Raw genomic sequence first — 22,681 nt, 5'->3', positions numbered from 1 at the left:
CCTTTGTTGGGACTTTGTAGGCAGCAAACACATGGGTAAATATGAAAAATGTACTTTATTAAATATTCATAAAATTATTCGGTCATACAATGACCGATACTTAAAAAGCATAGAAAGAATGCTGTATGAACAATTTTTTTTGTTTTAATGTGAAAGATGATGTTATTCCGCGAGAATCGTGATCTATCTTTTAAGCAAAAAAAATCGTGATTCTCATTTTAGCCAGAATCGTGCAGCTCTAGTTACACAATATTTGTGCAATTGTTTATCAAATCTATATTTTTCAGGAACATTAACATGATCCCTCCAGAAAAAAACTAGTTAGGACTTTAAAGGTGCCAATATTTTTCAAATTAAGTATAAAAACATCAAAAGATTTTTTTATTATACCTATTAAAATTCAACAATAAAATCCATCAAACATGGTGCCGGAGTTACAGATCACATTATACATTTGTACATGTCAGAACTAGGGATGAGCTTCGAGTTTGAGTCAAACCGAACAGCGAACAATTTGGGGTGTTCGCCGCAAATTTGAAAGCCGCGGAACACCCTTTAAAAGTCTATGGGAGAAATCAAAAGTGTTAATTTTAAAGGCTTATATGCAAGATATTGTCATAAAAAGTGTTTGGGGACCCGGGTCCTGCCCCAGGGGACATGGATCAATGCAAAAAAAGTTTTAAAAATGGACGTTTTTTCAGGAGCAGTGATTTTAATAATGTTTAAAGTGAAACAATAAAAGTGTAATATTCCTTTAAATTTCGTATCTGGGGGGTGTCTATAGTATGCCAGTAAAGGGGCGCATGTTTCCCGTGTTTAGAACAGTCTGACAACAAAATGACATTTCAAAGGAAAAAAGTCATTTAAAACTACTCGCGGCTATTAATGAATTGCCGGTCCGACAATACACATAAAAGTTCATTGATAATAAAGGCATGGGAATTCCCCACAGGGGAACCCCAAACCAAAAAAAAAATGACGTGTGGGGTCCCCCTAAATTCCATACCAGGCCTTTCAGGTCTGGTATGGATTTTAAGGGGAACCCCGCGCCAAAATAAAAAATATGGCGTGGGGTCTCCCTAAAAATCCATACCAGACTCTTATCAAAGCACGCAACCTGGCAGGCTGCAGGAAAAGAGGGGGGACGAGAGAGCACGCCCCCTCCTGAACCATACCAGGCCACATGCCCTCAACATTGAGAGGGTGCTTTGGGGTAGCCTCATCCCAACAACCCTTGCCCGGTGGTTGTGGGGATCTGCGGGCCGGGGGCTTATTGGAATCTGGAAGCCCCCTTTAACAAGGGGACCCCCAGATCCCGGCCCTCCCCCTGTGTGAAATGGTAATGGGGTACAAAAGTACCCCTACCATTTCACAAAAAACTGTCAAAAATGTTAAAAATGACAAGAGACAGTTTTTAACAATTCCTTTATTTAAATGCTTCTTCTTTCTTCTATCTTCTATCTTCCTTCAGTTTCTTCCTCCATCTTCTTCTTCTTCTGGTTCTTCTGGATTTTCCTCCAGTGTTCTCGTCCTTCATCTTCCTCTGCGGCGCCGGCGTCTTCTTCCCTTCGTCTTCTGGGCCGCTCCGCATACAGCATGATGGGATGGGAGGCTCCCGCTGTGTGAAGCATCTCCTCTTCTGACAGTTCTTAAATAATGGAGGGCGGGGCCACCCGGTGACCCCACCCCCCTCTGACGCACGGGGACTTCCCTGTGGCATTCCCCATGCGCCCCTTTACAGGCATACTATAGACACATACTATAGACACCCCCAGGTACGAAATTTAAAGGGATATTATACTTTTATTGTTTCACTTTAAGCATTATTAAAATCACTGCTCCTGAAAAAACAGCAGTTTTTAAAACTTTTTTTTGCATTGATCTATGTCCCCTGGGGCAGGACCCAGGTCCCCAAACACTTTTTATGACCATAACTTGCATATAAGCCTTTAAAATTAGCACTTTTGATTATTCATGTTCGTGTCCCATAGACTTTAATGGTGTTCGCGTGTTCGAACAAATGTTTTACCTGTTCGCATGTTCTGGTGCGAACCGAACAGGGGGGTGTTCGGCTCATCCCTAGTCAGAACCAGAGGTGGCTCTAGGCTTTGTGAGGCCTTAAGCGAAACTTACACATGAGGCTCCAATCACGCCCATAATGGGAAAAAAATTCAAGCAATACAAATGGCTGCAAAAAGATGGACAGATCTAGCACACAGTTCATCAGCACCACTTCCAGGGCACCCTACTCACCCATCAGACATATGCAGCCAATAAAACAACTGGGGCCCAGCAAGGTGGCAACCCCTCTAAGAATTTCCTGTGTCTTGGGAGAATGGGGAGGGGATGTCACTGAGTCATTCCACATCCACAGAGGAAGTAGAGTGGGGGGATCCCAGCACAGCACAAGGTGAGAGAGAGAGGGGGAGGGAGAGAGAGGAGGGGAGAGAGAGAGGGAGGGAAAGGGAGGGAGAGAGAGGGAGGGAGAGAAAGGGGAAGAAAGAGGGAGGGGGAGAGAGGGAGAAAGAGGGGGAGAGAGAGTGGAGGGAAAGAGAGAGAGGGGGAGCAAGACATTGTGAGAAAGGGGGAGGGAGAGTGGGAGAGAGAGGGGGAGAGAGGGGGAGCGAAATGGGGCAAAAGAGAAGGTGAGCGAGAGGGGGGTGAGAGAGAGGGGTAGAGAAAGGGTGCCCAAAAGGGGGGGAGAGAGGTGGAGAGAGAGAGAGAGGGGAGGGGGAGAGAGAGAGGGAGGGGGAGAGAGAGAGAGGAGAGAGAGAGAGGGGAGAGAGGGAGGAGAGGGGGGAGAGAGAGAGGGAGGGAGTGGTGTGAAGGGGTAAGAGAGAGGAGTGTGGTGAGAGAGAGAGAGGGGAGGGAGGGAGGGAGGGGAGTGACATGGGGTAAGAGAGATAGAGGGGGAGGTGAGAAAGAGGGAGGTGAGGGAAAGGGGGTGAGAGAGATCTCTAACCCTGTTCCTGTCTGCAGCCCCTCCTGTGCCCCATGTTCCAGTCTGTAAAAAGCACTGGGGGGGCAAAGAGCAGGGAGGAGCTGAAGAGTGCTGGGGGCGGAGAGTGCTGGGGGGTGGGGGCCGGAGAGTGCTGGGGGGTGGGGGCCGGAGAGTGCTGGGGGGTGGGGGCGGAGAGTGCTGGGGGATGGGGACCAGAGAGTGCTGGGTGGTGGGGGCTGGAGAGTGCTGGGGGGTGGGGGCGGAGAGTGCTGGGGGGTGGGGACTGGAGAGTGCTGGGGGGTGGGGACCGGAGAGTGCTGGGGGGTGGGGGCCGGAGAGTGCTGGGGTAGGTGGGGGCTGGAGAGTGCTGGAGGGGTGGGGGCCGGAGAGGGCTGGAGGGTGGGGGGCCGGAGAGGGCTGGAGGGTGGGGGGCGGAGAGTTCTGGAGGGTGGGGGCGGAGTGTGCTGGGGGAAGGGGACCGGAGAGTGCTGGAGGGTGGGGGCCAGAGAGTGTTGGAGGGTGAGGGCAGAGAGTGCTGGGGGGAGGGGGCCGGGGAGTGCTGGGGGGTGGGGGTGGAGAGTGCTGGGGGGTGGGGGCCGGAGAGTGCTGGGGGGTGGGGGCAAAAGAGCGCTGGGGGGAGCTTGAGAGGGGGAGAAAGAATTTTCGTGGAGAGCAGGGGGGTGCTGATGAAATGGGGCGGTGCCAGGGAGGACAAGGATTGGCTGGAGAGCAGGAGGGGCAGAGCCAGGGGGCACATGGAGGGGCTGGAGAGCAGGAGGGGTGGAGCCAGGGAGCACAAGGAGGGGCCGGAGAGCAGAAGGGAGGAGCCAAGGAGCGCATGGAGGGGCGGAGCCAGAAAGCACAAGGAGGGGCCGGAGAGCACAGGGATGTAGAAAAAGTTGGATAGGAGGAGCGATGGGGAGACTGCACATAGTGGAATTGATTTTTCCATATTACTCCATGCAGCCACTGAATGATCACTTCTCCTCCTCTTCTACCTGCAGACATTTAGCGGCTGCATGAAGTAATATGAAAAAATCAATTCCACTATGTGCAGGGAGGCTGCACGGACACTTACCTTCTCTCCGGTCGGCCAGGCAGCATAAGAGCTCCTTCCTCTTCACAATCATGGGGCACTGCAGCTCAGCTGGATAGCTTTAGTGACCCGCCCGGCCCCGACTGCAGAACCAAATAGGGGGCAGGTGCGGAGAGGTCGGCTGAGCGGCACAGGCAGAAGGAGCAGCTCAGCTGCGGGTCCCACATGGACATGCCTCCTGCATGCCTTGGAGCCAGGTGCTATCATCTACTCGCTGCCAACACCTGGAGGCCTCTACTGTTCCTCTCCCCGCACTTGCTACCACCAGACCGGGATGAGACCTTGACAACATCAGTGATTGATCACAGGCAAATTAGGCGGCCGCGTGGCCCCTGTGACTGTGGGGCCTTAGGCGATCACCTAATTTGCCTAATTAGAGAGCCGCCTCTGGCAGAACATAGTGTACATGCACCATTTAACTATTTTATTGTAACTAAAGAAGGAGAAATGAGGTAGCCACATCCATCGCGTTTCACAGGTCAACGTCTGCTTCTTCAGGAAAGAAAGGAAAAGAATTTCCCCCTATCAGTAACATAAACTATTTCCCAATATTACGTCATGAATACAACAATACATTTTTGACAAATCCGTTATTAAAAAATAAAAAAAATAAAAAGTGTCCCGCGATGTAAATCCACCGTCAATCACGCCGCCCGATGGACCCGAAAAACAGCAAAAATGAAAATGCTCCTCCTCCATGGGGGGGCTTCCTGCCGACTGCTCTCTCTTTACTTTGACAGCTCTTATATAGGCAAGGCCGCCTTCTGATGCCAAGTAAGCAGCCTTATATAGCGTGGGGCGTGGACTTAGCCCCTGAGCCATGATTGGCCAAAGGCACCCTGGCTTTGGCCAATCATGGCTCTCACTGTACACCGCACTATAACTGGCCAAAGCATACAGGTCAGGTGCATGCTTTGGCCAATCAGCAGCCTTCGATGCACTGCAATCTTGCAGTGCATTATGGGGCTCTCTGCGGCAGGCAAACGCCCCGCGAGCGCCCCATATGTTCATGGGTTCTACAAACAAATGAACACCCGATGTTCGAGTCAAATGTAAGAACATTGGGCCCATCCCTAATTACCATGACTAAAAGTATATCCCACATATTACACACTATTATTCTATATACTATGGCTGATGGAATCTAAAATCAATATTTTGTGTAAGTATATATATATATATATATATATATATATATAGGGTCTTCAATGTTTTTTTCTCAGTTTTTTATATTTAATAGAGTTATAAAAAGTGTGGAAACTTTTTGAAGAACTCTTGTATATAATACATAAAAAATATATATACAGTGGGGATGGAAAGTATTCAGACCCCCTTAAATTTTTCACTCTTTGTTATATTTTTTTCCTCATTAATGTACACACAGCACCCCGAATTGACAGAAAAACACAGAATTGTTGACATTTTTGCAGATTTATTGAAAAAGAAAAACTGAAATATCACATGGTCCTAAGTATTCAGACCCTTTGCTGTGACACTCATATATTTAACTCAGGGGCTGTCCATTTCTTCTGATCATCCTTGAGATTGTTCTACACCTTCATTTGAGTCCAGCTGTGTTTGATTATACTGATTGGACTTGATTAGGAAAGCCACACACCTGTCTATATAAGACCTTACAGCTCACAGTGCATGTCAGAGCAAATGAGAATGATGAGGTCAAATGAACTGCCTGAAGAGCTCAGAGACAGAATTGTGGCAAGGCACAGATCTGGCCAAGGTTACAAAAAATTTCTGCTGCACTTAAGGTTCCTAAGAGCACAGTGGCCTCCATAATCCTTAAATGGAAGACATTTGGGATGACCAGAACCCTTCCTAGAGCTGGCCGTCTGGCCAAACTGAGCTATCGGGGGAGAAGAGCCTTGGTGAGAGAGGTAAAGAAGAACCCAAAAATCACTGTGGCTGAGCTCCAGAGATGCAGTCGGGAGATGGGAGAAAGTTGTAGAAAGTCAACCATCACTGCAGCCCTCCACCAGTCGGGGATTTATGGCAGAGTGGCCCGACGGAAGCCTCTCCTCAGTGCAAGACACATGAAAGCCCGCATGGAGTTTGCTAAAAAAAACCTGAAGGACTCCAAGATGGTGAGAAATAAGATTCTCTGGTCTGATGAGACCAAGATAGAACTTTTTGGCCTTAATTCTAAGCGGTATGTGTGGAGAAAACCAGGCACTGCTCATCACCTGTCCAATACAGTCCCAACAGTGAAGCATGGTGGTGGCAGCATCATGCTGTGGGGGTGTTTTTAAGCTGCAGGGACAGGACGACTGGTTGCAATCGAGGGAAAGATGAATGCAGCCAAGCACAGGGATATCCTGGACAAAAACCTTCTCCAGAGTTCTCAGGACCTCAGACTGGGCCGAAGGTTTACCTTCCAACAAGAAAATGACTCTAAGCACACAGCTAAAATAGCGAAGGAGTGGCTTCATAACAACTCTGTGACTGTTCTTGAATGGCCCAGCCAGAGCCCTGACTTAAACCCAATTGAGCATCTCTGGAGAGATCTAAAAATGGCTGTCCACCAACGTTTACCATCCAACCTGACAGAACTGGAGAGGATCTGCGAGGAGGAATGGCAGAGGATCCCCAAATCCAGGTGTGAAAAACTTGTTGTATCTTTCCCAAAAAGACTCATGGCTGTATTAGATCAAAAGGGGCTTCTACTAAATACTGAGCAAAGGGTCTGAATACTTAGAACCATGTGATATTTCACTTTTTCTTTTTTAATAAATCTGCAAAAATGTCAACAATTCTGTGTTTTTCTGTCAATATGGGGTGCTGTGTGTACATTAATGAGGAAAAAAATGAACTTGAATGATTTTAGCAAATCTTTTCTAGAGAGGGACATTTTTGCTCATTATTCTTTGTAAAATATCTCAAGCTCTGTCAGATTGGATGGAGAGCGTCTGTGAACAGCAATTTTCAAGTCTTGCCACAGATTCTCAATTGGATTTAGGTCTGGACTTTGACTGGCCCATTCTAACACATGAATATGCCTTGATTTAAACCATTCCATTGTAGCTCTGGCTGTATGTTTACAGTCGTCCTGCTGGAAGGTGAACCTCCACCCCAGTTTTAAGTCTTTTGCAGACTCTAACAGGTTTTCTTCTAAGATTGTCCTGTATTTGGCTCCATCCATCTTCCCATCAACTCTGACCAGCTTCCCTGTCCCTGCTGAAGAAAAGCATTCCCACCACATGATGCTGCCATCACCATGTTTCACCGTGGGGATGGTGTGTTCAGGGTGATGTGCAGTGTTCGTTTTCTGCCATACATCGCGTTTTGCTTTTAGATCAAAACTTTCAATTTTGGTCTCATCTGACCAGAGCACCTTCTTCCACATGTTTGCTGTGTCCTCCACATGGCTTCTCACAAACTGCAAACAGGACTTTCTTATACTCGTAAGGTAAATCTATGCAGCCATACTCTTCAGATCTGTGCTGACACTGAGCGATCACTGGGTGCCTGGTCGTCCTGTTTGTGACTACCTTGACTCCCACTGATCTTTCCTGTTGAGCAGTACATTACTGCTCTGTATTACTGACTTTGTGTCAGTTTAATAATGGATTCCTTGATTCATTCTCACTCTTAATATTTCCTAATCTTTTCCAGCACGAGCCTATCCTCTGCTTCTAGTGGTATAGGTTGGCTATACCAAGTCCCTTGGTTCCAAATCGCTTCTACGCTCATATTGTGAGTTCCCCTTTTCCTTTTGCATTTATGTAATTGGTGGTTACACTGTTTCATAGATCGAATATCTACCAAACCTAATGTCCATTTACACATTTATGTATTCACTATAAGTATACACCAATGGATATATGCTATCCCTATCTACATATAGACCCCTCTCTTTTTTTCTTTCTTTTTTCTTTTTGAATATATGCTGTTTAGCTGGTCATTTGTCCCCTCTGTGATCCCCAGCCATTTGCGGCCCTGACTGTGTAAGTGGGCTTTAGGTGTGAGTGCAACGGAACTGCTGCCCCTCTCATTTTGGCAGATACGGGATAGAAGCAATGCTCTGGGATTGAATATACAGGTGCATACACTATTTTATTTTATGTGTACTGTAATGTTTGGGGGACCAGCTAGATCGCAGGACACAGGCTTTTCACTCAAAAGGAGATTTATTGAACTTAAATAGCTTTACAGCAGCAAAAACAAAAGAAAAAGGTTTTAGTCTCACCGACTTGCAAAGTCCAGAACTGCTATCGCAGTTAAACAGTCCTTAATTTCTGTTGCAGCTAGCTTCCCCTGGCAGGAGACTTCCAGGCAGGACACTGCTATTCACTCTTGTTGCTGCACAACAAACACCATCCACCATCCACATTCTCCTTTACACTCCTCCACACCCTCTCCAACTTCCTGTCTTGTTTTAAACCCCACTTCCTCTGACAGGTGAGTTAACCCTTTTTGTTCCCTTAAAGGGACCACAGTCCAAACAGAGGGGAAACATAGCGTCCTTCCAGGACCCAGCCACGGCGTCCTGTACATATCCCCCCCCTGTGCCCCAACGCCATGGAGGTGGAGGCAACAGTGGAGCTCAAACAATGGACTCGGGAGAGGGCATCTGCATTTTGATGCAGTCTCCCGGGCCTATGCTCCACTACAAATTTAAATTCCTGGAGTGCCAGGAACCACCGAGTAACCCTGGCATTATTCCCTTTACCCTGTCTCAACCATGTTAAAGGGGCATGGTCAGAAATCAGCCTAAACTTCCTCCCCAAAAGGTAATATCTGAGGGATTCCAGAGCCTACTTAATGGCCAGACACTCTCGTTCAATTATAGCGTAGTTTTTTTCCGCTGGTGTTAACTTCCTACTGAGGAAGACTACCGGGTGCTCCTCTCCATTAATAACCTGTGACAACACCGCTCCCAATCCTACATCAGAAGCATCAGTTTGGACAACAAACTCTTTTGAAAAATTGGGTGCTACCAGGACAGGGTGTTGGCACAGTGCCGACTTGAGCTCCAAAAAGGCCTTCTCAGCGTCTGCATTCCACTCCACCATGACCGATTTCCGACCCTTAGTCAGATCGGTCAATGGAGCCGCCAACGTGGCAAAGTTGGGTACAAACCTCCTGTAGTATCCCACCATGCCCAAGAATGCACGTACCTGCTTTTTTGTGAGGGGACGGGGCCAACTCTGTATAGCCTCTACCTTGCTGACCTGAGGTTTCACCACCCCTCTACCCACGATATAGCCCAGGTATTTCACCTCCTCCATTCCCAAAGCACATTTTTCAGGGTTTATTGTAAACCCCTCCTTCCAAAGAGAGTCCAGCACTGCCTGGACTTTGGGCAAGTGTGATTCCCAGTCTCTGCTAAAAATGACTATGTCGTCCAAGTACACTGAGGCATATTTCTGGTGAGGTCGTAAAATCCTATCCATTGCTCGCTGGAATGTGGCTGGAGCAGTTTGCAATCCAAAAGGCATCCTTTTGTACTGAAAACTCCCCTCTGGGGTAGAAAAAGCAGTTTTCTCTCTAGCAGCCTTAGTCAACGGGATTTGCCAATATCCCTTGGTAAGGTCTAATGTAGTGATATACCTGGCTGGACCTAGTCTCTCAATAAGCTCATCTACCCGGGGCATGGGGTAGGCATCAAACCGTGAAACTTCATTAAGTTTCCGAAAATCATTGCAGAATCGCAGAGTCCCGTTGGGCTTCGGTACCAACACAATCGGGCTCGACCACTCACTCTGCGATTCCTCAATAATCTCCAGATCTAACATCTTCTTCACTTCCTCTGAAACAGCCTTCCTTTGGGCCTCTGGGATGCGGTAGGGCCGGACAAAAACTTTGACTCCTGGTTCCGTGATGATATCATGCTCTATGGTACTCGTGAGCCCTGGCAAGTCTGAAAATTTTTCTTTATTTCTCTGCAAGAACTCCTTTGCCTGCTGGCTTTGGGTTTTAGACAGGGTATTTGCTACTTGGACACTCTCCACCCCAACCCGAGGCTCCAATCTTGCACTAGCCAGGGAGGTCACTGGTTCCCTCTCTGTCCAGGGCTTTAACAAGTTTACATGATATATTTGATAGGGTTTCCTCTTACCCGGTTGGTGGATTTTATAATTCACCTCTCCCACTTTTTCTACAACTTCAAAGGGGCCTTGCCACCTGGCTAAGAATTTACTTTCCACAGTGGGAATCAACACCGCTACTCGATCCCCCACTTGGAAATTCCTTATTTTAGCAGCCCTATTATAGACTCGTCGTTGAGCCTCCTGAGCTTTTTGTAAATGTTCCTTGACTAGTGGCAACACAGTTCGGATCCTCTCCTGCATTTGGGAAACATATTCAAGAACACTCTTATGCTGACTAGGTTCACTTTCCCATTCCTCCTTAACAAAATCCAGTAGTCCGCGAGGTCTTCGCCCATATACCAACTCGAAGGGCGAAAACCCAGTGGAGGCCTGGGGCACTTCCCGGATAGCAAACAGGAGAGCTGGTAACAGACAGTCCCAGTCTTTCCCATCCCTTTGTACAACTCTCTTAAGCATAGATTTAAGGGTCTTATTAAAGCGTTCCACTAACCCATCCGTTTGGGGATGGTAGACCGATGTGCGCAGCTGTTTAATCCGGAAGAGCTTACACACGTCGGCCATAACTCTCGACATAAACGGGGTGCCCTGGTCCGTTAGTATTTCCTTGGGAAAACCAGTCCGTGTAAACAACTGGAATAATTCCCGGGCAATGGCCTTAGAGGAGGTATTTCGCAGGGGTAGCGCCTCAGGATATCGGGTGGCATAGTCGAGAATCACCAGTATGTAGGAGTGACCTCGAGCCGACTTCACCAAGGGACCTACTATATCCATGGCTATCCTTTCAAATGGGACCTCAATTATGGGCAGAGGGACCAAAGGATTCCGGAAGTGGGTCACCGGAGCGGTCAACTGACAGGTGGGACAAGAGGTACAGTATCTCCTTACTTCTGCTTTCAGACCTGGCCAGTAAAACCGGTCGGTGATCCGTGCCTCCGTCTTTTCAACTCCCAGGTGTCCCCCTAAAACATCATCATGGGCCAGGTCCAGGACCTTGCGTCTATACTGTTGGGGTACCAATAATTGCTCTACCACATTTTCTCTCACTTTGGTAACCCGATAAAGCAATTCATTACATATTGCAAAGTGTGGCCACCGCTCATTCGCACCTGGCTCTTGGGGAACCCCATTTAATACTACCACCTGTTCCCGTGCATGGGCCAAAGTGGGGTCCTGCATCTGGGCAGTACCAAATGCCCCCTGCGGAACACCCAAATCCGGCAGGGCAGGGGTAACGGCCACTTCCTCATCCTCTTCCCCCAGCATTACCTGAAGTGGGAAAGGTTCCCCCCCCTCTTCAGTGTTCAGGTAGGTCTGTGAACCACACATTTTGACACCCTTAATAACATCAGCACTACTTTCATCACCATTAACCAAATCATTAGCATTTTCAAGAACATTCGGCATTTCAGGGTTATTTCTCTCAACCGCAGGAACAGAGGGACTAGTTTCTCCCCAGTCTCTGGACCGTTCAGGTAGTTCTCCTTGTCCCCACAGTTTTGCAAATAACGGACAGTCTCGTCCTATGATAACATCATGTACCAAGTTTTTTACCACCCCCACCTCTTGAGTACCAGTGCCACATGCTGCGGAGATGGTCACCGGGATGAGAGGGTACTCTCTAGTGTCCCCGTGAATGCACACCACCCGTAAAGTTTTTCTTACCGGACCGATCTTCCCAATCACTCTAGGATGGATCAGGGTTACCATGCTTCCGGAGTCCAGCAAAGCCCGGGCAGGGAGGTGGTTCACTTGGACTTCACACTCGAATTTCTCTTCTCCAAGATCGATATGTGTTGTACATGCTTTATGGGCATAAAAAGACCTCCTCCGAAGAACCCCGCATTCCATGGGCTCCTCTTGCAGTGGGCAGTGGGCCCGGGTATGGCCCCAGGAATGACATCGCCAACATTGTACATCCCCTCCTCTCCGAACAGGAACAGGTCACCGAGAAGGTATCGGGAGTGACTCTTGACCTTCTGGGGTGTTGGTTCCAGGGCTCCGGGGAACGTCCTTTCGAAGGGCAGCAGTCGAACGAATAGGCCGTGGCAGACTGGGTCCTTGGCGCTTGGTAGGGCCAAGCAGATCCTCCACCACTGTGTATCGTTCTACCATCTTGACAAGGAGGTTCACTGTTTTGGGGTCTCCATGGCTGACCCACCGTTGAAGGTCGTCTGGCAGTGACCTTAGGTATCGGTCCAGCACGACCCGCTCCACGATTTGGAGGCCAGACAACATTTCGGGCTGCAGCCATTTTTTTACCAGTTGCACCAGGTCATGCATTTGAGACCGTGGTGGACGATCTGGACGATACTTCCATTGGTGCACTCGTTGGGCCCGAACAGCTGTAGTTACCCCCAAACGAGCCAATATTTCTGCCTTTAATTTTTGATAGTCTTTAGCGTGATCTGGTGGCAGGTCGAAGTAGGCTTTTTGCAGATCTCCGGTTTGGAAAGGAGCAATTAGGCCGGCCCACTGGTCCTGGGGCCACCCTTCTCTCTCTGCCGTCCTCTCAAATGTAGCAAGAAATGCCTCTACATCATCACTCAGGGACAATTTCTGCAAAAAATGGCTTGCCCTCACGGTCACCTGGTTGCCAGGGGCAACAGCCGCTTGCTCACGGCCCTGAGAAAGCTGCTGCACTACTTCTTTTAAGGCAGTCACTTGAGCCTGCATCACCTCTTGCTGGGTCGCTTGCTGGGCTGCCAACTGGGCCACCAACAGGCGAGTGCTTTCTTGCTGTACCTCATGGCGAGTCTGCGCTTGTATATTAGCCAAGGACAGCTGTTTAATTAGCTCCTCCATTGCTTCAGCTTTCAGGGTTTGTGCGGCTTTAACCCAGGACATAAATCCACTGTACTGTCCCTTTAAATGTCAGTTTTAAGTCCAATACACAAAAAAAAAAAAAAAAAACAGCAAGAAAAATGCCTGTTACTCTGTCCTGCCCGCATTCTCCACCACTTGTAATGTTTGGGGGACCAGCTAGATCGCAGGACACAGGCTTTTCACTCAAAAGGAGATTTATTGAACTTAAATAGCTTTACAGCAGCAAAAACAAAAGAAAAAGGTTTTAGTCTCACCGACTTGCAAAGTCCAGAACTGCTATCGCAGTTAAACAGTCCTTAATTTCTGTTGCAGCTAGCTTCCCCTGGCAGGAGACTTCCAGGCAGGACACTGCTATTCACTCTTGTTGCTGCACAACAAACACCATCCACCATCCACATTCTCCTTTACACTCCTCCACACCCTCTCCAACTTCCTGTCTTGTTTTAAACCCCACTTCCTCTGACAGGTGAGTTAACCCTTTTTGTTCCCTTAAAGGGACCACAGTCCAAACAGAGGGGAAACATAGCGTCCTTCCAGGACCCAGCCACGGCGTCCTGTACAGTACATATGTCTATGCTCATATAATTTATAATGTATTGGCGGTGATATGTGTATATCCCCTTCTCTGTTATTTGACACTTATACATATTTTTTCTTTTCTATGTGCACGGTCCTTTGTATGTTTGTTACTCTAGAAGGCGTGTACCCCTGCAAGGACAACTCCCCTGAAGAAGCCCGATTCATTGGCGAAACATGTCGGGTTCTGTATGCTGTCCCGATTTAACATCTTGTGATTAATATTGTACTTGCCTGTATTTATTGATTTTATCTTGTTTTGTTTCTATTTCACAAGAAATAAAACAATAACGTCTTTTACTGAAGGCATCTGACATTATTTTTTGCACCTCCAAAATCCCCATTCCTTTTTCCTCTGAGGTCTTTCTTATGGCTTTCTTTCAACAATGTCTTTCTTCTTGTCACTCTTCCATAAAGGGCAGATTTGTGGAGAGCACGACTAATAGTTGTCCTGTGGACAGATTCTCCCACCTGAGCTGTGGATCTCTGCAGTTCCTCCAGAGTTACCATGGACCTCTTGGCTCTTCTCTGATGAATGCTCTCCTTGCCGGCCGGTCAATTTAGGTGGACGGCCATGTCTTGGTAGGTTTGCAGTTGTGCCATACTCTTTCCATTTTCAGATGATGGATTGAACAGAGCTCCGTGAGATGTTCTAAGCTTGGGAGATTTTTTTTATAACCTAACCTTGCTTTTAACTTCTCCACAACCTTATCCCTGACCTGTTCCTTGGCCTTCATGATGTTGTTTGTTCACTAAGATTCACTAACAAACCTCTGAGGGCTTTACAGAGCAGCTGTATTTATACTGAGATTAAATTACACACAGGTGGGCTCTATTTACTAATTAGGTGACTTCTGAAGGCAATTCGTTACACTAGATTTTAGTTAGGGGTATCAGAGTAATGGGGCTGAATACAAATGCACTCCACACTTTCCGATTTGTTTTGTAAAAAAATGTTAAAAACCATTTATCATTTTCCTTCCACTTCACAATTATGTGCCACTTTGTGTTGGTCTATCACATAAAATTCCAATAAAATACATTTACCTTTTTGGCTGTAGCATGACAAAATGTGGAAAATGTCAAGGGGTACGAATACTTTTTCAAGTCACTGTATATTGGGATTCACAAATATATTAGGAAATTGAACATCAAAAAATATATGTTGAGTTATACATGTTCCTACTCAGGCAATCATGTTAACAGTGAGAGCCCTTTCACACTGTGCCGCCTAGGGCGTCAGCGGTAAATCAGCGCTATTTTTAGCGCCGCTTTACTGTCGTTTTAGCGACGCTATTCGGCCGCTAGCAGGGCAGTTTTAACCCCCCGCTAGCGGCCAAAGAGGGGTTAAATCTGTCCGCAAAATGACGCCGCAGTGGTGTTTTGCTGGCGGTCAATCAGCGCTGCCCCATTGATGGGGAGGAGCAGGGGAGGAGCGGTGAGTTCACCGCTCCTTCACCACTCCAAAGAAGCTGCTGGCAGGACTTTTTCTGACGCCCTCCGGCTTTCACACTGGAGTGAATGGAGCCGCTTTTTTCAGGGGCTATGCAGGCGCTATTTTTAGCACTGTAGCGCCTGAAAAATGCCTCCAGTGTGAAAGGGGTGTAACAGAGAAATAAAACATAGGAACAAATCTATTTTGAATCCCCAGATTAGTGACAACAAATATGTTGCTGTTTTTAAGAAGGTGGTTTTTGATGTTTTAGATAAATTGCAAGAGTTAAGGACCCTGTTTTTATTACTGAAGGCATTAAGTCTCTGGAAGATAAAAAAATATGTGATCATAAGACCCGCAGATAAGGGAGAGGGCATAGTAGTATGTCCAAAAAAGTCTTCAACAGGGGTCTCAAACTGGCAGCCCTCCAGCTGTTGCGAAACTACAAGTCCCATGAGGCATTGCAAATCTGACAATTCCAAGCATGATTCCCACAGGCAGAGGCATGATGGGATAGTTTCGCAAACAGCTGGAGGGCCACCAGTTTGAGACCCGTGGTCTATAATGATGAGGTTTTAAGGCCATTGGGAGATACAGATAGAGCTAACGAGTAACCCTACAAGCAAATACAAAGAAAGGTGTTAAGAAGAAGCTATTAGATCAAAAAGAAGAGAAGTACCTAGTGCCCACCACATGTAAGTCCCCATTTTATATATTTTACCTAAGATACATAAAGATAGAGAAAACCCTTCTACGTGCCTGATTGCAAAATGGCATTTGATCAGTGTGCTCAAGAATGGGTGAGTATATCGAAAACCAATATATAGTGGGTAGGCATAGGCCAAACAAAACTCCCGAACAGGGGTAAAGTTCTAACCCAAACAGCAAACCACATTGAAGTCTATGGGAGCCGAACAGGAAAAATCAAAAGTGTCCATTTTGAAGGTTTATATGCAAGTTATTGGCCATAAAAGGGGTATAGGGGTCAGGGTACTGCTCTGGGGGACATGTATCAATGCGAAATATTTTTTTTAAAAACAATAGTTTTTTCAGGAGCAGTGATTTTATTTATATTTACTAAATATAGTGCCTGGGGGTCCCCTTAATCTGTAAAGTGGCGCATCTGTAGCATATATAGAACATGCTGCAGCAAAAATGAAATTTCTAAAGAAAAAAAATGAGTTCAATCACATTTAAAATGACTCGCGGTCACTCAGCTATTTAAAAAATGAAGAAAGAAAATGGCGTGAGGCAACTGACGCCAACATCTAAAGAAAAAAACGGCATTGTTTCCCCCCTCCAAAATCCATACCACCGGGCATGCAGCCTGGCAGGTCAGGAAAGGGACCATGAACCATGCCAGGTCACATGCCCTCAACATGGAGGAGTGGGTGCTTTGGTGAAGGTGGGCTCTGCCCTCCCCCACCCCAAAGCACAAGGGGGGCCTCATCCCCACAACTGTGGCCGGTGGTTGTGGGGGTCTGCGGGTGGGGGACTTATCGGAATTTGGAAGTCCCCTTTAACACGGGGGCCCCCAGATGCCGCCCCTCCCATGTGAATTAGTATAGGGTAAAAAGTGTCAAAAAGTAATAAAAACAAGAGACAAGTTTTTGACAAATCCTTTATTAAAAAATAAAAAAATAGAGTCCTTTGATGTAAATCCATTGTCAATCACGCTGCCTGCCGGACCCGAAAAATAAAAATAAAACAAAACACTCCGCCTTCTGGGACGGCCACCCGCTGAATGCCTCTTCTGCACTTTGACAGTTCTTATATAGGTAAGTTGCAGGGCCACCTGGCTACATCACCTGGTGACATCACCCCCTTCTAACATCATGGACTGGTGCATGCTGGGCCCCCCTGCCCCAAAGCACCCACTCTCCATGTTGGCCTGGTATGGTTCGGGAGGGGGGGCGCTCGCTTGTCCCCCCCTTTCCTGACCTGCCATTCTGCATGCCCGGATAAGGGTCAGGTATGGATTTTGGGGGGACCCCATGCCGTTGTTTTTTTTTAAATTATGGCTTTCCGGCCCCGCTCCTAAACAACCAGCTTACGCTGTGCCCTGATTGGACAAAGCTTTGCCCAATCAGGGCGCAGCATGCACTGTCCAGCAATCGTTGCATTGCAGGGTGTTCAGGGGGGGTGAACACCCTAGCTGCCACTGGTAGTTTGTATTGTTCTTTCACACATCCCTATACCATTCATATTACGGTAGTTTTAAAGAAATATAATAAATGTAAGGAAAACCATTATTTTGATGTGGAAATGACGATATATTTATACTTCTTATATCAGTATAATATTTGCAGTTTTATCACTTTTTTAAAAGGTGGAGTCACACTTTAATTGTTCTCCTTTCAGCCCATTCCCTGAAGTGTTACACGTGCACCAGTGCAACCAGCAACAGCGACTGCATGACAGTGACAACCTGCCCATCCGACTCCAGCTACTGTGGGACAGCCGTAGGCACCATTTTAATCAGTAAGATTTGCTCAATATTATTTTATATCCAACACGAGGCCAAAGAGCACAAACCAGTCATAATGCAGTGTGAAATATAGGGATCAGTTGCAGCAGATCAGCAGTTGATCGTGTACACCGATCTCACTGGCTGTGTCTCAGGTGCCTTGGTACATGCAGCATTTTCTTATAATATCGCCTGGAGTTTATGTGATACATTTTTGCCAAACTATGAATGAGAGAACAGAAGTGCGCACCGGAATGCTGCCCAATCCTGTAAGTATAAATTATAGACATGTGCAGTTCGTTTCGTTCCGAATTAATATTCAGACAAATTTTTCATTTTTGGAAATCCAGATGTATCCGAATTTCTGAATTACAATAGTACCGAATTTAAACTAATCCAAAATAACGAAAAAAAAAAATTGGACCAAATTAGCATTCAAATCAACTCGAATAGTTTTCAAACTTCAAAAAGTTTTTGAATTTGAATAGTTTTCGATTTGTTTTCCAATTTCCGAATAGAATAAAACAGAAAATAAAGGAATAGAATAGAAAAAAATAGAATAGAGTAGAAAAGAATATAACAGAAAATAAAAGAATAGAACAGAATAGAATAGATTAGAAAATAATAAAATAGCATAGAATAAAAAAGAATAGAATAAAATAGAAAGAATATAACCTCTCAGGGCTGGGCTCAGCCCTTCCTTCTCTGAGCTGGCTGCTCAGCTGTCAGCTAATTGCCAGCTCCCATCTCCCCACAGTTACTCAGCTGTTGATGATATCCTGCTTGTCAGTCCTGCCTATTTAAGCCGTCCAGCCCAGTGGATCTCTGCCTTCGCCTTCGTCAACATCACAGAAACTATCTCCTGCATTCCTGTTTAAAGACTTACTTGGCTGACATCTCTTCTGGCTCCAGATCCTGCTTGCTGTTCCACTACATTGATCCCTGACCTTCTGGCTTGGCTGACTATCCATTCCAGTTACTGAACATTGACTATGTTTTGACTACATTTGTTATATTTTAATTTTATTATTAAACAAGTGTGATTTAACTGAACTTCTGTCTTGGTCTGATTCATGGTTTCTGACAGTAGGCGAAGGCCATGAATTCAGAAGATGCAGTCAATCCACTTGTTGATAATATTTTTTCCAGATTGGATGAGCAAGATCACCACATGGATCAGTTTGCCATTGCGTTACAAATGCTCCTGAGTCTCACGGCTCACCTGGAAACTCCCACTGTGGCCGCCCCGGAACAACCTATGTTGCAGGCCGTCCCTGATTCTGCTCCAGTCTCTGTGCAGGCACCCGCCTCGAGTATTACCTCTATAAGAGGTATGTCTGGTTCCACTCCGCTTCCCCAGCGATTTGGGGCTATCCAGTCCAATGCAGAAGGTTCTCCAACCAGGTTGACATATACTTTGAGATGCTGCCCCAGGTGTTTCTCACGGACAGAAGCAAGGTAGGTTTTGTGATATCTTTGCTTTCTGAGAGAGTCTTGGCCTGGGCAAACCCTCTATGGGAGACGCAAAAAACTGTTGTCTTGAGTTACTCTGAGTTTGTGGCTTCTGTTAAAAGGATATCTGACATTCCCGCACGCTCCGCTTCTGCTGCCAAGTGTCTCATGTCCATCAAACAGAGTACGAGAAGTGTTGCAGACTATGCCATTAAATTCCATACTCTGGCATCAGAGGTTGCGTGGCACAATGAGGCCCTCGTGGCAGCCCGAGATATACCCACTGAGCTGGAGAGCTTGATCTAGTTTGCCATCCTCATTGACTCCAAACTCGGAGAAAGACTTTCTTTTAAGGAGCGCTTGCGGAAGCCTCCTGTACGTTTGTCTCCGATCTTTGCAGTCCCACCCGTGCCTCCATCACCTTCCATGCCTCCTGGTACCGAGTTGGTCAGTGAAGGTGAACCCATGCCCTTTGGTTTTTACGTGTCTCCCTGCAGATGAGGGAACCTTTAGGAGGAGGGAGAGATCGTGCCTTTATTGTGGCCAGACAGGTCACTTTTTGAAATCTTGTCCTACCCGTCCAGGAAACGCCCGAACCTTGAGGTCCTGTCACGGACAGACCTTAGGTGGCGTTGTTTCATCCCCAGTTATCCAGTAGGTTAAGCCCCTGGTTTCGGTCACCCTTTCTTGGGCTGAGTCATCCGTTGAGATACAGGCTCTAATTGACTCTGGGGCTGCAGGCCTGTTCATTGATGCTGCATTTGTATCAAAGCACTCGATTCCACTACAGCTGCGTGACACTCCACTTGCCATTGAGGCTCTTGATGGGAGAACTCTACAGCCTGCCCATGTGACTCATGATATGGTTCCATTGTCCATGGCCGTAGGGGCTCTTCACCATGAGATAATCCAATTCCAAGTTATTTCTTCACCTAAGTTTCCGCTGGTTATTAGTTATCCTTGGTTACAGAGGCACAACCCCTCTTTTGATTGGCTCCATGCTGAGGTTCTCTCCTGGTCGCCACAATGCAGTAAGACATACTTCCAGAAGGTAGCCAAGGTCCTGTGCACCTCTTCACTCTCCTCCCTGCCAGAGGAGTAACAAGATTTTAGCGATGTCTTTGACAAAGGTCAAGCCAGTAGTTTGTCTCCACACCGGTCGTATGATTGCGCAATTGACCTTCAACCTGGTGCCATACCCACTCCTGGCCGGGTTTACCCTTTGTCGGTCAGGGAGGAAAAGGCCACGGAGGAGTATGTTGCAGACGCACTTTCTCGAGGTTTCATCCGCAAACACTCGTCTACTGCTGGCGCTGGTTTCTTCTTCGTGAAGAAGAAGAGTGGTGAACTGAGACCTTGTATTGATTATAGGGGTCTCAATAAGAATGCCTATCTGATTCTGTTGATTATGGAGTTATTTGACCGCCTCAAGGAAACAACAGTTTTCACAAAGCTTGATTTGAGAGGGGCATACAATCTTGTGAGGATTAAGGAGGGTGATGAGTGGAAAACTGCGTTTAATACCAGAACAGGCCATTCTGAGTACCTCTTAATGACTTTTGGCCTTTGTAAAGCCCCGGCAGTTTTCCAGGAATTTATTAACAATGTCCTCCGAGATTTGTTGCAGTTATGTGTGGTGGATTTTCTCGATGATATCCTCATATTGTCAGATGTCTTCAGAAACTAAGAGAGAACAATCTCTATTGTAAACTGGAAAAGTGCGAGTTCCATCGTGAACAGGCTAAATTCCTGGGTTATGTCATTTCCACTGCTGATTTTTCGATGGACCCAGAGAAAATTTCGGCAGTCCTACAGTGGCCCCGACCCTAAGGTTTACGTCCTCTGAAGCGTTTCCTGGGCTTTGCCAACTATTATCGGAAGTTTATTTGGAACTTCTCGTCTCTGGTCAAACCCCCGACTGATATGACCAGAGAGGACGGTAACCCACAGAGTTGGTCTCCGGAGTCCGTTGAGACCTTTGAGAGTCTCAAACCTGCCTTTGTTTCTGCTCCTGTGTTGGCACATCCTGATCCTATGTTACCTTTTACGTTACCCCTATTCTATTCAAATTGATTCTATTTGAATTTTGGGAAATGGTTATATTCTTTCTATTCTATTCCATTCCATTCTATTATATTCTATTGTTTTTTTTAATTGTATTCTTTTCTATTCGAATTTCAGAGGATGGCTATATTCTATTTCATTCGATTCTTTTTTATTCTACTCTAGACGTTTCTATTCTATTCTTTTCTTTTTTCTATTCTATTTTGTTCTGTTTTACTTTATTATATTCTATATTCTTTTCTATTCTATTATATTTTATTTTATTCTATTTCTTTATTTTTTATTCTATTTTATTCTCTTTGGAAATTGGAAAACAAATAGAAAACAATTTGAATGCGAAAACGATTTGAATTCAAAAGCCTTTCGAACTCGAATTTGAAAACTATATAAGATTTTAAAACTATTTGAATCGATTCGAATTCGAATTCGGAAAATTTGAAAGAATTCAAATGCGAATAAACAAAACAAATTCCAAAAACTAATTAAACGGATCAAACAAATTTATGTAAATGACAAATCAAAACGAAACAAATTTTTTCGTTTTTCACATGTCTAATAAATTAGGCTTCAGCTCTGTCTCCTCCCAAACCCTGACCCACTAATGCGTTTCACTCATTCATGCACTTAATCATAGAGTTATTACTGCTCTATGACAGGGCCCATGGGCAGGTGAAATGTGTTAGAGGGGCGTGGTTTGGGTTCCAGTCTGTGAATACCTATAATGGCCCATATGGTGGTTCAAGATACCAGAAACATCCATTTTGGTTTCATGAGGCTGGTCATGCAACATACCTTTAGCAACATAACTTTAGCGCCGATTTGATTTACACTTAATTGCCCCTTCTTACTTCACAAACCCCACCCCCATTGTAGTGTGCTCTGCCCTCTTTATACCATCCCCCAACAGCACTGCCCTCCTTCACATCTCCCCCCACAGCACTGTTCCCCCTTTACATAAAATTCTGCTTTCACATCATCCCCCTCCCACAATAGTGTGCTCTTCTCTCTTGACATCCACCCCCCCCTGCACACAGCACTGCCCCCTTTTATATCATCCCCCTCCCTCACAGTAGTGTCCTCTGCCCCCTTCACTCTCCTGCCTGCTCCTGTCCTAGTGTAGCGGTCTTCCTGACCTCCAGATACCTGATGGTGACCCCCAGAGACAGGGAGAACTGACATTCCTTCTCAGGGTGTAGGTTACTAGGCATGGTGGGTGTAGTGGAAGGTGGAAAGATTTGGCGCCAGTCACTTTGTGTAAAAATGAACAAAGAGAGTTTTATTTTACTTAACAGGAACAGTGGGGAGAGAGGGTTAGGGCACAGGACACCCTTAGGCAAATGCACAGACAAAAATAGAATAATAGAACTAGGCAAACAGCAATACAGATAAATCTGTATTTTGTAGCAACTGCTGTCTCCTATGGAAACAACTCCTTGCACAATATCCCCCTGTAGATCTTTCAGTTTAATTCACAGTATCCCACTGTAGATCCTTAAGCTCAGCTTACCGTCTCTCACCAGACTTCTTGGACTCTCAGCTACCTGTTGGATCCCTCGAGCTTCACCCACAGCAAACCGCTGTACTTATCTTCAACCTTTACTTACAGCTACCCGCTGTATTCCTAGATGAGTCTCCACTGAAGCCTTCCCACTTACTTCACCACCCCCGGCTAGTGAAGCATCTGCTCTGGCACTCCTTCAGAACTTCATCCCTTCCAACTTGCCTCCAGTAACAGGAGTTATCGTCCCTCCGGCAACGAACA

The 22,681-nt window shown here is 46.3% G+C and overlaps 1 long non-coding RNA gene across 1 annotated transcript in view; it reads left to right on the top strand.

Annotated features, from left to right (window-relative positions):
• The window catches only part of LOC141144069 (uncharacterized), a 52,073-nt gene that overhangs the window by 5,683 nt on the left and 23,709 nt on the right, over nt 1-22,681 (top strand). Inside the window, exon 2 of the long non-coding RNA XR_012244348.1 lies at nt 17,298-17,417. This is a non-coding gene — a long non-coding RNA (uncharacterized lncRNA). The remainder of the gene's footprint in view (nt 1-17,297; nt 17,418-22,681) is intronic.

Source organism: Aquarana catesbeiana, linkage group LG05 (assembly GCF_042186555.1).
Source record: "Aquarana catesbeiana isolate 2022-GZ linkage group LG05, ASM4218655v1, whole genome shotgun sequence".
Taxonomy (NCBI): domain Eukaryota; kingdom Metazoa; phylum Chordata; class Amphibia; order Anura; family Ranidae; genus Aquarana; species Aquarana catesbeiana.
The sequence above is the reverse complement of the archived record's forward strand: the minus strand, read 5'-3'. Positions and strand labels throughout refer to the sequence as shown.